The sequence below is a fragment of the Hevea brasiliensis genome, chromosome 14 (assembly GCF_030052815.1).
Source record: "Hevea brasiliensis isolate MT/VB/25A 57/8 chromosome 14, ASM3005281v1, whole genome shotgun sequence".
Classification (NCBI taxonomy): Eukaryota; Viridiplantae; Streptophyta; class Magnoliopsida; order Malpighiales; family Euphorbiaceae; genus Hevea; species Hevea brasiliensis.
In genome coordinates, this window is record NC_079506.1 from 26,719,569 (window position 1) to 26,731,515 (window position 11,947).

Sequence of the window (11,947 nt, forward strand, 5' to 3'; positions counted from 1 at the left end):
ATACCCTGATCTGAGATCAATTTTAGAAAATACTCCTGCTCCCTTCAACTGATCAAACAGATCATCAATTCTAGGCAACGGATATTTGTTCTTCACAGTCACTTTATTCAACTGCCGGTAATCGATGCATAACCTCAAAGTCCCATCCTTCTTTTTCACAAACAGCACTGGAGCTCCCCATGGTGACACATTAGGGCGTATGAACCCTTTATCAAGCAACTCTTGCAACTGAGTTTTCAACTCCCTCAATTCAGTGGGTGCCATCCTATGAGGAGCAATGGAAATGGGTGCTGTACCCGGCATTGTCTCAATAGCAAATTCAACTTCCCTTTCTGGTGGCAAACCAGGCAACTCTTCAGTAAATACCTCTGGGAAGTCTCTTACTGTGGGTATATCACTCAGGTTTGGCTTAGCCTGCCTAGTGTCCACCACATGTGCTAGGTAGGCTTCACAGCTTTTTCTCATCAGTTTTCTTGCAGCTATGGCTGAGATAACATTGGACAAGAAATCTGTCCTTTCCCCCACAACTGTAATCTCATTACCCTCAAGAGTTTTCAAAGAAATTCTCTTCAATTTACAATCAACTATTGCTTGATGACGTGACAACCAGTCCATTCCCAAAATCACGTCAAACTCGTGGAAGGGCAACTCAATTAGATCTGTCGAGAATTCATACCCCTGAATCCTTAACGGGCAACCCTTGTACACTTTGTTCACCACTACACTGTGGCCCAATGGATTAGTGATCAGAATGTATTGGTCACTCTCCCCTACTAGTATGCCCCTTTCTACGGGTTGGTTGATGCAGATGTATGAATGAGTGGATCCTGGATCCACCAATGCATGCATAGATGTATTGTAGAGGGAGAACGTACCCCTGATGACGTCCGGGGCATCTTGCTCCTCCTGGGCTCTCATGGCATATGCTCTGGCAGGTGGTCTACCCTCAGGCCTCTCTGGCGCTCGGATGCAGGCCTCGTGATGGTCCCACCGCCTCAGTTTACAGTTTCCTACCCCTTTGTGGTGCAGGAGCAGGTCTGTCTGCTTGTGTTGGAGCAGCTGTAGTAGTTCTGCGTGGACAGTTCCTCAACTGATGCTCTGTTGACCCACACCTTAAGCAGGCACCAGTCACTCTCCAACACTCCCCCTTATGCCACTTCAGGCAATGTGGACATGCAGAAGTTGCTGGGGCTGGTCCCCTGAACCCCATCCCTGGAGAGCTGCCCACCGATGGTGTGGACTAACCTCTCCTAGGGTTAAACTGTGGCCTGGGCCCCTGAGACTGACCCTGACCTTGTGGCTGACCTGAACTCTGTGCAGGTGGACCCTTGAACTTCTTCCCAAATGCAGGAGATGAACTAGACTGACCTGGGCCCCTCTTCTGCTGTCTCTCTCTTCTGGTCTGCTCACTTATTCTAACCTTTTCAACCTTTATTGCAGCTTCCATTAACTTGGTTAAGTCTGTAATTCCCAAGGCAGTGATCATGATCTTTATATTATCATTTAATCCCTCTTCAAATCTCTTACACCTTTCAGCTTCATTAGGGACTATCTCCCTTCCATAGCGGCTCAATCTAACAAATCTCTTACACCTTTGGACCATAACTTGAGCTACAAAACTCCAAATGGAGTGATTCAAAAAAGGAAATTCAACTAGACAAAATAAGGAACAACTTTCATGTTTACCATTTCCTCAAATTCCCACTGTAACAGTCACTAATGGAACAGTAAAGTTAGGGTACAAAAACTGAAAATTCTGCTCCCTTATTTTTAAGCTTAGAAATGGTATTGGTGATTAATTCCAACAAGTTTTGAATGCAAAATGTGGTACATTGGGAGTGTTAAAACCAATGTACCTATTTTCTATGCAAAAGTCAACATTTTTGTTGACTAATGAAGTGAATAGTGACACCAAAACTTGAAATTCAAAAATTGAAGAATTCAAAAGTATCAAATGCCCTAGTATACCTAACAAGATTGGTTTGGATAGTTTGGCATGCCAATAGGGTTCAGTTAGCAGTACTGCACATGGCATTATGCCATTCAGTGATTTCATGGCTTTTAGCCATTCTGACATTGTGTTGATATTTGGCCTTGTGCCTATTGTCATTACAGCTTATTAGCTGTTCTGTTGCACACCGGGAGATGCATATGTGACCGATGGTGTGACGGCCCGAGGTACTAGATACCCAGTGCCAGTTTACCCGTTTATGGTTACTTGGGCAACCAAAAGAATGAAAGTGGATAAAGTTAACGAAATAAATGATTATAACAAGTACAAAACAAGTAAAACATCGATACATTCAATGAATATTTATTTCTATTATTTCTTTCTATTTTATTATTTGCACCACTAAGCATTATTGCTTAGCGCGTTGCTTTTGCCACGCGTAGGTTCTGGAGATACTGATCGAGAGCCCAGTAGACCGCAGACTGGGTGAGACCATCCTGCAGCTCTGCATAGTGTCCGTGTCACCTCACCATCTACAGTGCATTGGTAAGACACTAGGTTTCATTTTGGTATTTTGTAATTAACTTTTATTTTCCTTTGTGTAAATGAAACTTATGTAATGTATTTTGATGTTCATGTAAATAATGAAAATTGTGGTTATGAATAGAAAAATTTGAGTGTTTATTTAGTGCATATATATGAATACTATGAGAAATGAATGTTTGAGTAATGGAAAGGTTGTTGGAAGATAATTGAGTCATTGTTGATGATTATTGGAGTTGAGAATGATTGGATATGAATATTGGAAGTGTTTTTCACAGGTTCCGAAGAACTGTTTTCTCTATTTTTAGCCGGTACTCTGCCGGATTTTTTTATAAAATTTTCGAAACTTCAAATAAATTATAATTTCAATAAATGACTTAAATAAATTATATTTCACAAGTTATATTCAAAACTATGATAAAAATTAATTAAGGTGAAATAGAGTGTTCCGGTACACCGTGTGACATAGCTTACTCGGATATACTGTAGACGGGTAAGGGATGTCACATTTAGTGGTATCAGAGCACAGTTTAGGCGTTTCTGGGCCTAGATTGAGTCCATACCATGCATTGCATTTGTAAGAGTCGAGGTGACACTAATGCAGATCTGTTTGTCTTTGTTATTTTGAATAGGATATGGACCCTTCATCTCAGAGGGCAGTTGAGGAGGAAGTGGAGAGTCATGCTCCACCTGCAGCAGCTGAGACTGGGGGTATGGGAGAACCTGCTCACTTGACTCAAGCGAGCACATTCAGCCTCCACAGGCCATGTTCCAGCAAATGGCCGAATTCTTCAGACAAATGGCCAGGGTAATACCAACACCACCACCACCACCACCTCCACAACCGAAATCACACCTGGAAAAATTGAGAAAGTTTGGAGCAGTGGACTTCTTTGGCAAGAGAGAATATGATTCTGTTGCAGCCGAAAATTGGTTGAACAGAACAGGCAGAGTTTTAAAACAACTCCACTGCACTCCAGAGAAAAACCTAGAAGCTGCCATATCTCTGTTGCAAGATGATGCATATGAATGGTGGGATACTGTGTCCAGTGAAGTACAGCCAGAAGTAATAACTTGGGACTTCTTCCTCTCCGAATTTAAGAAGAAATATGTGGGTAGTGTATACCTGTAAGAGAGAAGAAGAGAGTTCATTAATCTGAGGCAGAGACAATTGCCGTGGTAGAGTATGAAAAGGAATTCGTTAGATTGAGCCGCTATGGAAGGAGATAGTCCCTAATGAAGTGAAAGGTGTAAGAGATTTGAAGAGGGATTAAATGATAATATAAAGATCATGATCATCGCCTTGGGAATTCTGAGACTTCACCAAGTTAGTGGAAGTCGCAATAAAGGTTGAAAAGGTTAGAATAAGTGAGCGGACTGTAAGAGAGAGACAGCAGAAGAGGGGCCCAGGTCAGTCTAGTTCATCTCCTGCATTTGGGAAGAAGTTCAAGGGTCCACCTACACAGAGTTCAGGTCAGCCACAAGGTCAGGGTCAGTCTCAGGGGCCTAGGCCACAATTTACCCCTAGGAGAGGTCAGTCCACACCATCGGTGGGCAGCTCTCCAGGGATGGGGTTCAGGGGATCAGCCCCAGCAACTTCTGCATGTCCACATTGCCTGAAGTGGCATAAGGGGGAGTGTTGGAGAGTGACTGGTGCTCGCTAAGGTGTGGGTCAACAGCATCGGTTGAAGAAGCGTCACATAGAACCACTCTGTTGCTCCAACACAAGCGACAGACTGCTCTCGCACCACAAAGGGGTAGGAAATCGGCAAATTTGACGATGGGACCATCTCGAGGCTCATCCGAGCCGGCGAAGAAGGCGGATAATGGACCACCTGCCAGAGCCTATGCCATTAGAGCCCAGGAGGAGCAAGATGCCCCGGACATCCTCAGGAGTACGTTCTCCCTCTACAATACATTTGTGCATGCATTGGTGGATCCAGGATCCACTCATTCATACATCTGCATCAACCTACCCGTAGAAAGGGGGATACTAGTAGGGGAGAGTGACCAAGACATTCTGGTCACTAATCCATTGGGCCACAGTGTAGTGGTGAACAAAGTGTACAAGGGTTGCCCGTTAAAGATTCAGGGGTATGAATTCTTAGCAGACCTAATTGAGTTACCTTTCCATGAGTTTGACGTGATTTTGGGAATGGACTGGTTGTCACGTCATCAGGCAATAGTTGATTGCAAATTGAAGAGAATTTCTCTGAAAACTTCTGAGTGTAATGAGATCACAGTTGTGAGTGAAAGGACAGATTTCCTATCCAATGTTATCTCAGCCACAGTTACAAGAAGAATGATGAGAAAAGGCTGTGAAGCCTACCTAGCACATGTGGTGGATACTAGGCAGGCTAAGCCAAACCTGAGTGACATACCCACAGTAAAAGACTTCCCAGATGTGTTTTCTGAAGAATTACCTGGTTTGCCACCAGAAAGGGAAGTTGAATTTGCTATTGAGACACTGCCAGGTACAGCACCCATTTCCATTGCTCCTTATAGGATGGCACCCACTGAATTGAGGAAGTTGAAAACTCAGTTGCAAGAGTTGCTTGATAAGGGGTTCATATGCCCCAGTGTGTCACCGTGGGGAGCTCCAGTGCTGTTTGTAAAGAAGAAGGATGGGACTTTAAGGCTTTGCATTGATTACCGGCAGTTGAATAAAGTGACAGTGAAGAACAAATATCCGTTGCCTAGAATTGATGATCTGTTTGATCAGTTGAAGGGAGCAGGAGTATTTTCAAAAATTGATCTCAGATCAGGGTATCATCAGTTGAGGGTGAAGGATGCAGATGTGCCAAAGACTGCATTCAGGACCCGATATGGGCATTATGAGTTCCTAGTGATGCCCTTTGGCCTAACAAATGCACCAGCGGCATTCATGGACCTTATGAACTGTATCTTCCATCCATACTTAGATCGGTTCGTAGTGGTCTTTATTGATGATATTTTGGTATATTCCAAGACCAGTGAAGAACATGATGAGCATTTGAGGATTGTTCTGCAAACCCTGAGAGAAAAGAAGTTGTATGCTAAGTTGTCCAAGTGTGACTTTTGGTTGAATGAGATTGCATTCCTTGGACACATAGTGTCAGCTGATGGAATTAGGGTGGATCCCAAGAAAATAGAAGCAGTGATGGAGTGGAAGCCTCCCAGGAATACAACTGAGGTCAGAAGTTTCTTGGGGCTAGCTGGGTATTACAGGAGATTTGTGAAGGGATTTTCCTTAATAGCTGCTCCAATGACCAAGTTGTTACACAAGAATGTCAGATTTGACTGGAATGATAAATGTCAGACCAGTTTTGAGAAGTTGAAGGCTATGTTGACAGAGGCACCAGTGTTAACACAACCAGTGTCAGGAAGGGACTTTGTGGTCTACAGTGATACCTCACATAATGGGCTAGGGTGTGTATTGATGCAAGAGGGGAAAGTGATCGCCTATGCTTCCAGAAAGTTAAGGCCACATGAACAGAACTACCCTACCCATGATCTAGATCTTGCAGCAATTATCTTCGCACTGAAGATATGGAGGCACTACTTATATGGTGAAAAGTGCTACATTTACACAGACCACAAAAGCCTGAAAGGTTAACTACACTATCAAGATACATCTTCCACATGCCACTTTGCCCCTCAGTTTCCTCGCTTATCTCATTGATATGCTCATCGGGAAATTCAAAGTCTAAAGCCTCATAATCATTAATAGGATTCTCTGCCAGGAGGTCTGCTATCACACTTCCTTTCACTACTGTTTTTATCATATATACTGGGAGAGTATGACTTGCCATTTTGCTATCCTTTCTGGCACAAATGGGCTTTCAAAAACATATTTGATTGGATCCATCCTGGATATAAGCCATGTTTGATAATTGAACATATAATGCTTGAATCGGTTTATGGTCCAAGCCAATGCACAGCAGGTTCTCTCCACAAATGAATACCGTGACTTGCATTCGTTGAACTTTTTACTTAGGTAGTAGATGGCTCTTTCCTTTCTTCCTGTGTCATTGTGTTGCTCTAGGACACATCCCATAGTAGTCTGTTGAACTACCGTGAATAAAATCAATGATTTACCCACCACTGAAAGAACTAGTATAGTTGGGTTTGACAAATATTGCTTGATCTTATTAAAGGCCTCTTAGCACGCTTCATCCCACTTTGAGGTGTTATTCTTCTTTAGCAGCTTAAAAATGGGTTCAGCTTTGGCTATGAGATTAGAGATAAATCTGGAAATGTAATTCACTTTTCTCAGAAAACTATGCACATCCTGTTTTATCTTCGGGGGTGGCATTTCTTGGGTAGCTCTAAATTTGTCTAGGTCAATTTCTATCTCTTTCTTACTAATTATAAATCCCAGTTGTTTTCCTGACTTTTCCCCAAATACACACTTTACCAGGTTTAGTTTCAGCCTAAATTTCCTCAACCTCTCAAACACTTTTCTCATCACCTGTACGTGGCTTTTTGTTCCTCTAGACTTAATGATCATATCGTCCACGTAAACTTCTATTTCTTTATGCATCATGTCATAGAATAATGTGACCATGGCACGTTGGTAGGTAGCTTCAGCATTTTTTAATTCGAAAGGCATAACTTCGTAATAAAATATTCCCCATTGAGTGATGAAAGTAGTCTTCTCCTTATCTTCTTTATCCATTAAAATCTGATTATACCCTGAAGCTCTATCGATGCATGAACATCTCCTTAATCCTACTGCATTATCGACCAGCACATCAATGTGGGGGAGCGAGAAGTCATTTTTTAGGCTCCCTTATTAAGATCTTTGATATCCACGCAAACTCTCACTCTACCATCCTTCTTCATTATAAGGACCACATTCGCTACCCACTTAGGGTACTTTACAACTTCTAGGAACCCAGCCTCATATTGCTTCTTGATTCCATCTCTAACTTTTAGCAGTGTGTTGGGACCCATCCTTCGCAATTTTAGCTTTACTGGCACTGTCCTTGGAATCAGAGGAATCTTATGAGTGACAATTTGAGGATATAGGCCTGGCATGTCGTCATATCTCCATGAGAAAATATCCATGAACTCCCATAATAACTGAACCATATCCTCCATTTTCTCATTATCCACCACTTTGAGTTCTTTCTTATTCTCTTCTGTCCCTAAGTTTAGGGTGTTCATCCCATCTCCACAAGCCATAAGGCTAGGTTCGTCTGATTCTCCCCACCCTATTATTTCCCTCAAGGGTACACACTCTTCTTCCTCCTCAAAATTACTAGTATCCATGGTGATTATTGGTCCTTCAAAGTTAATTTGAGGAATCTCAGAATCAGTTGAATTATTTTGGTTTGGTTGATCATCAGTTTTGAAGAAATTAAAAATATGGTGATTAAAGAATAAGATTTAACAAATAAAGCTGAAAGAAAAGACTGGACAAAAAATTTTGGAAAATGCATTATCAATTTATTAATGTTTGATTATAAGATAGTGTCCATTTACAAAATTTGATCCCACTCGACACAATGGACCAAGTGTTCAAGTGTTAGCAACTAAGTATATATTACTCACAGAATAGCATTGGGATATCTTCAGCTTCCTAATTGTCCAACTCCTGATTCTTTTCCATCTGCACAATCAGCATTTCCTGGGCTAAACTGGGTTGCAAGGTATTGATGAATATGTCTAGTAAGGGTTCATCCTCTTCCCATTCATCAATGCTTGGCAAAGGATGGGTAAAAATGTTCTCAATTTGGGGAATAACTCCTTTTTATTCAAGCAATCAATCAAACCTCTGGCCACGGAGCATATATCTCATCCTGAACCTTTCATCCATTGGAGCATCCTCTTTATATATGATCCCACAATGCCTCTTCCTCTAGGCGATAGATATGGGTTCCACCATTCCTTGCAACCTAGTGCCTAAACCTTTTCCTTGCTTTAACATCACTTTTGCCACCATGCTGGTGATTCCCCAGCCATGGGTCCCCCTTGTAGTTCAATAGCTTGAAAAGAGCTCTCCAAAGCTTGCTCAGTTGTCTCTATGTAAGGGATAGCTTGTGGCTAAGTTACTAGCAGAGCTTCCTCTCCCCTGACTGTAACTATCTTTCCATCCATGACGTACTTGATCCTCTGATATAGAGTTGAAGGGACAACGTTAGCAGCTTAAATCCATGGCTTCCTTGGCAACATGGTGTACTCTAGCTGGACATTCATCACTTGAAAAGTGACGTCAAAAGTACAGACTCTAGTTTGGAGTAGGAGCTCAATACCTCTTAACACATCTCTCTTTGTTCCATTAAAAGCCCTTACAATCATGTTGTTGTGGAGCATCAAAGATGGTTCCACTGGGAGCCTGGCTAAGGTGGCACTCGGCAGTATATTTAATGCTGATCCATTATCAATCAAAACTTTGGCTACCATACACCCTTTGCACTTACCTATCACATGTAGGGCCTTAGTGTGCTTGAAGCTAGCAGGGTCAATTTCATCATTTGAAAAGGTGATGAAGTTTGATGCCTGTATTTGTCCAAAGATCTTCTCGAATTGTCCTAGGGTGATATCGGGAGTCATAAAGGCCTGATCTAAAACCCTTCGTAATGCCTGGCGATACACATATGAACTCAATATTAATGATAGTAGTGAAATTCTAGCGGGTGTTCTCCTCAACTGTTCAATCACATTATACTCGCTTTATTTCATTATTTGTAAGAGCAACTCGTTTCCATCCCTCTCTTTGCTGATTTATCCTTTATCTGCTTTCTTATTACCCTCTTCACTGTTCCTCAGTAGCTCTTCTTCTTTTCCCTTTCCCTTCTTCTTTTTGGGCTTCTCCTAGCCATAACATCGCTCACTCCTAATAATGTATTCGATTTCTCCTTCGAGTACGGGAGGGCTAATGGTAGGCTTCATGGTTTGTGAGGCTAGTTTAGGCTCAGGTCTACACATTGACTAATTCACAGTTGTGTCACTCATGGTAGAGGATGGTCCTGTGAAAGTGAGTTTGAAGTGGGAATGGGGGGGGGGGGGTGGTAAAGGATGGTCTGGATGAGGAGATTGGTTAGGTGTAAGTATGGTTAAGAGCTGGAATAGATAAGCTGCACATGGTTTCTTGGGTAAAGACTTGGAAGTCATAATTGTATGGCACAGTATGGGCATTGGTCACAGGAAGCTGTGGGGGTGTTCTGATGATGACTCTTGGTAGGTTTGATGAGGTTGGCACTGGGGGAAAGGAAAACATAATTTTGGGCCCCTGACTACCCTGATTTTCTTCAGTTGTGTTTACTCCCCCTTCTTCCTTTAATTTCATCTTCTTTTGACACCTCAAGATCTTAAACTTTATCAATCTGGCCACCTCATCTTTAAACTTTATACAATCCATGATCTCATGATTGGGTGCACCCCCGTGAAAGGTGTAACCTGTCCCAGAGTAGCCATCTTCCAACCTTAGAGTTTTAGGGCTAAGATACCCCTCCTTCATAATCAGTTCAAAAATTTCTTCAAAGAATGGGGCCAATTGCTCTATTTTAGGTACCAGATCCTCATTTATGGACTTAATCATATTTACATTACCTCTTTTTCCTGCATCATGGTTGTGCAAGGAATTCGTTCCCATATTTGGACTTGTAGCATTTCCCTCTATCTTCAGCTAACCATTTCTTATAAGGGATTGTATCCTGTCCCTCAATGCCCTGCAATTGTCAGTTGTGTGACCAACTATCCCACAATGATACTCACATCTTACATCAAGATTGTACCATCTAGGGTATGGTGGTTGCAAAGGGTCCAGTGGTATGGGGACAATTTGGTTAATGCTTAGCAAATAGCAATAAATCTTACTTAGAGGCATAGGTAAAGGCTGGTCTAGATTCTTGGGTGGTCTGGTATTGGTTTGGGGAGCTGTTGGAGTTAGTTGGGTTGATAGTCTAGGGGCATAATTGGTTTGTGGTGGAAATTATGGGCGGGGGTGAGGATAAGCTTGGAATTGTGGTGGGATATTTGCCACCATTGAGTTCTGAGAAGGAAATCGAGGACGGTAGATATTTTATAGAGGACGAGGCTGATAGGCTTATTGTGTTACTGCATGCACCTCCCCTTCTCTCCTTTTTGCAGAATTGGCATTTCTCTTTACAGAACTTTCTCCTACTATTTCTTGCAACCTCCCCAATCTCAAGTTTGCTTCAATCCTTTCCCCGGTCTGTATGATATCTGCAAAGCTGTTAGAGGTGTTCCTGATCATTAGGTTGAAGTAAGGAGCTTTCAACTTCTCGATAAATAGAGAACAAAGCTCATTATCTGTTACTGGTGGATACACTTTTGCAGCCTTTTCGTTCCACCTCTAGGCATACTCCTTGAAACCTTCCCCTTCTTTCTGGACCAAATTCTAGAGGTCCCTTCTGGTTGAGGCCACATCACAATTAAACTTATATTGCTTTAGGAAAGCATCAGCTAGGTCTTTCCACGAGTGTAATTTGCTCCTATCCAGCTGGACATACCATCGCAGAGCTAGACCAGAGAGACTTTCATTCAAGAAATGGATCAGGAGCTTGTTATCATCAGTCAATGCCAATATCTTAGCTATATAAGTAGCTAGATGAATCCATGGATCTACATTGTCACTGTATTTTTCAAACTTAGGAACCTTAAACTTTAGGGGTACCACAATGTCGGGCCATAGGAACCGTAAAGCTGTAAAGCTGTTAAATCAATCGAGCCATACATGTTCAAACCTTAAATAGCCCTGAGTTGCTCTTCAAGGGCTGTTAATTTTTCATTTTCTACTTTCTCCTTTTCTTTCCCTATTCCAATAAGCCCACACGCCATTCCCCCTAATGTGTTAGGGACTGGTGAATAATATTCAGCACAGGAAAGGTTTTGGTTGTAAGGCTGGTTAGTGGGAGAAGCTGGTTCATTTACTTGGAACGTTGGAACATGTGGATTGGTAGCTGATTCGGTTTTTAGGTGTTGGAATGTGAAGGAAGTTCAAGCTTGATCTTGAAAGCATTAGGGATTTGAATCCGCAGTCGTTATTGGTGGAATTGCTAATGGCAAACTTGGGTCGCGAGGTGGAATTGTTGCTTCTTTATTACGTACCATCTTTCTCATTAACTGTATTAGTTTTGAGACATGCTCTTTTAGCTCATAGACTTGTCCTTATAAACTTCAGACTTGTTCTTGTTCTTCCATTATTCTTCTCATCCTGGATCAGGTTAAGTAAACTCTTGTTGGGACAACAGATTGCTTCACTAGGTTTGCCTTGTTTTGAGCAATGTTGACTTTTTCCTACGAGTGAATGCATGCATTTGTTTAATTTACCTAAGATTTCTTTATTTTAATGATTTTTTATATTTATTTGGAAGGATACAATGATAAATAATTGTCAAAACTGTATTTGTAAAGGGTAATTCAAATCAACTCTGTGATGGCATCATTCAATAGTCATACTATGAATGACAGGGTTATGCACGTATCCATGATACTTGTTCATGT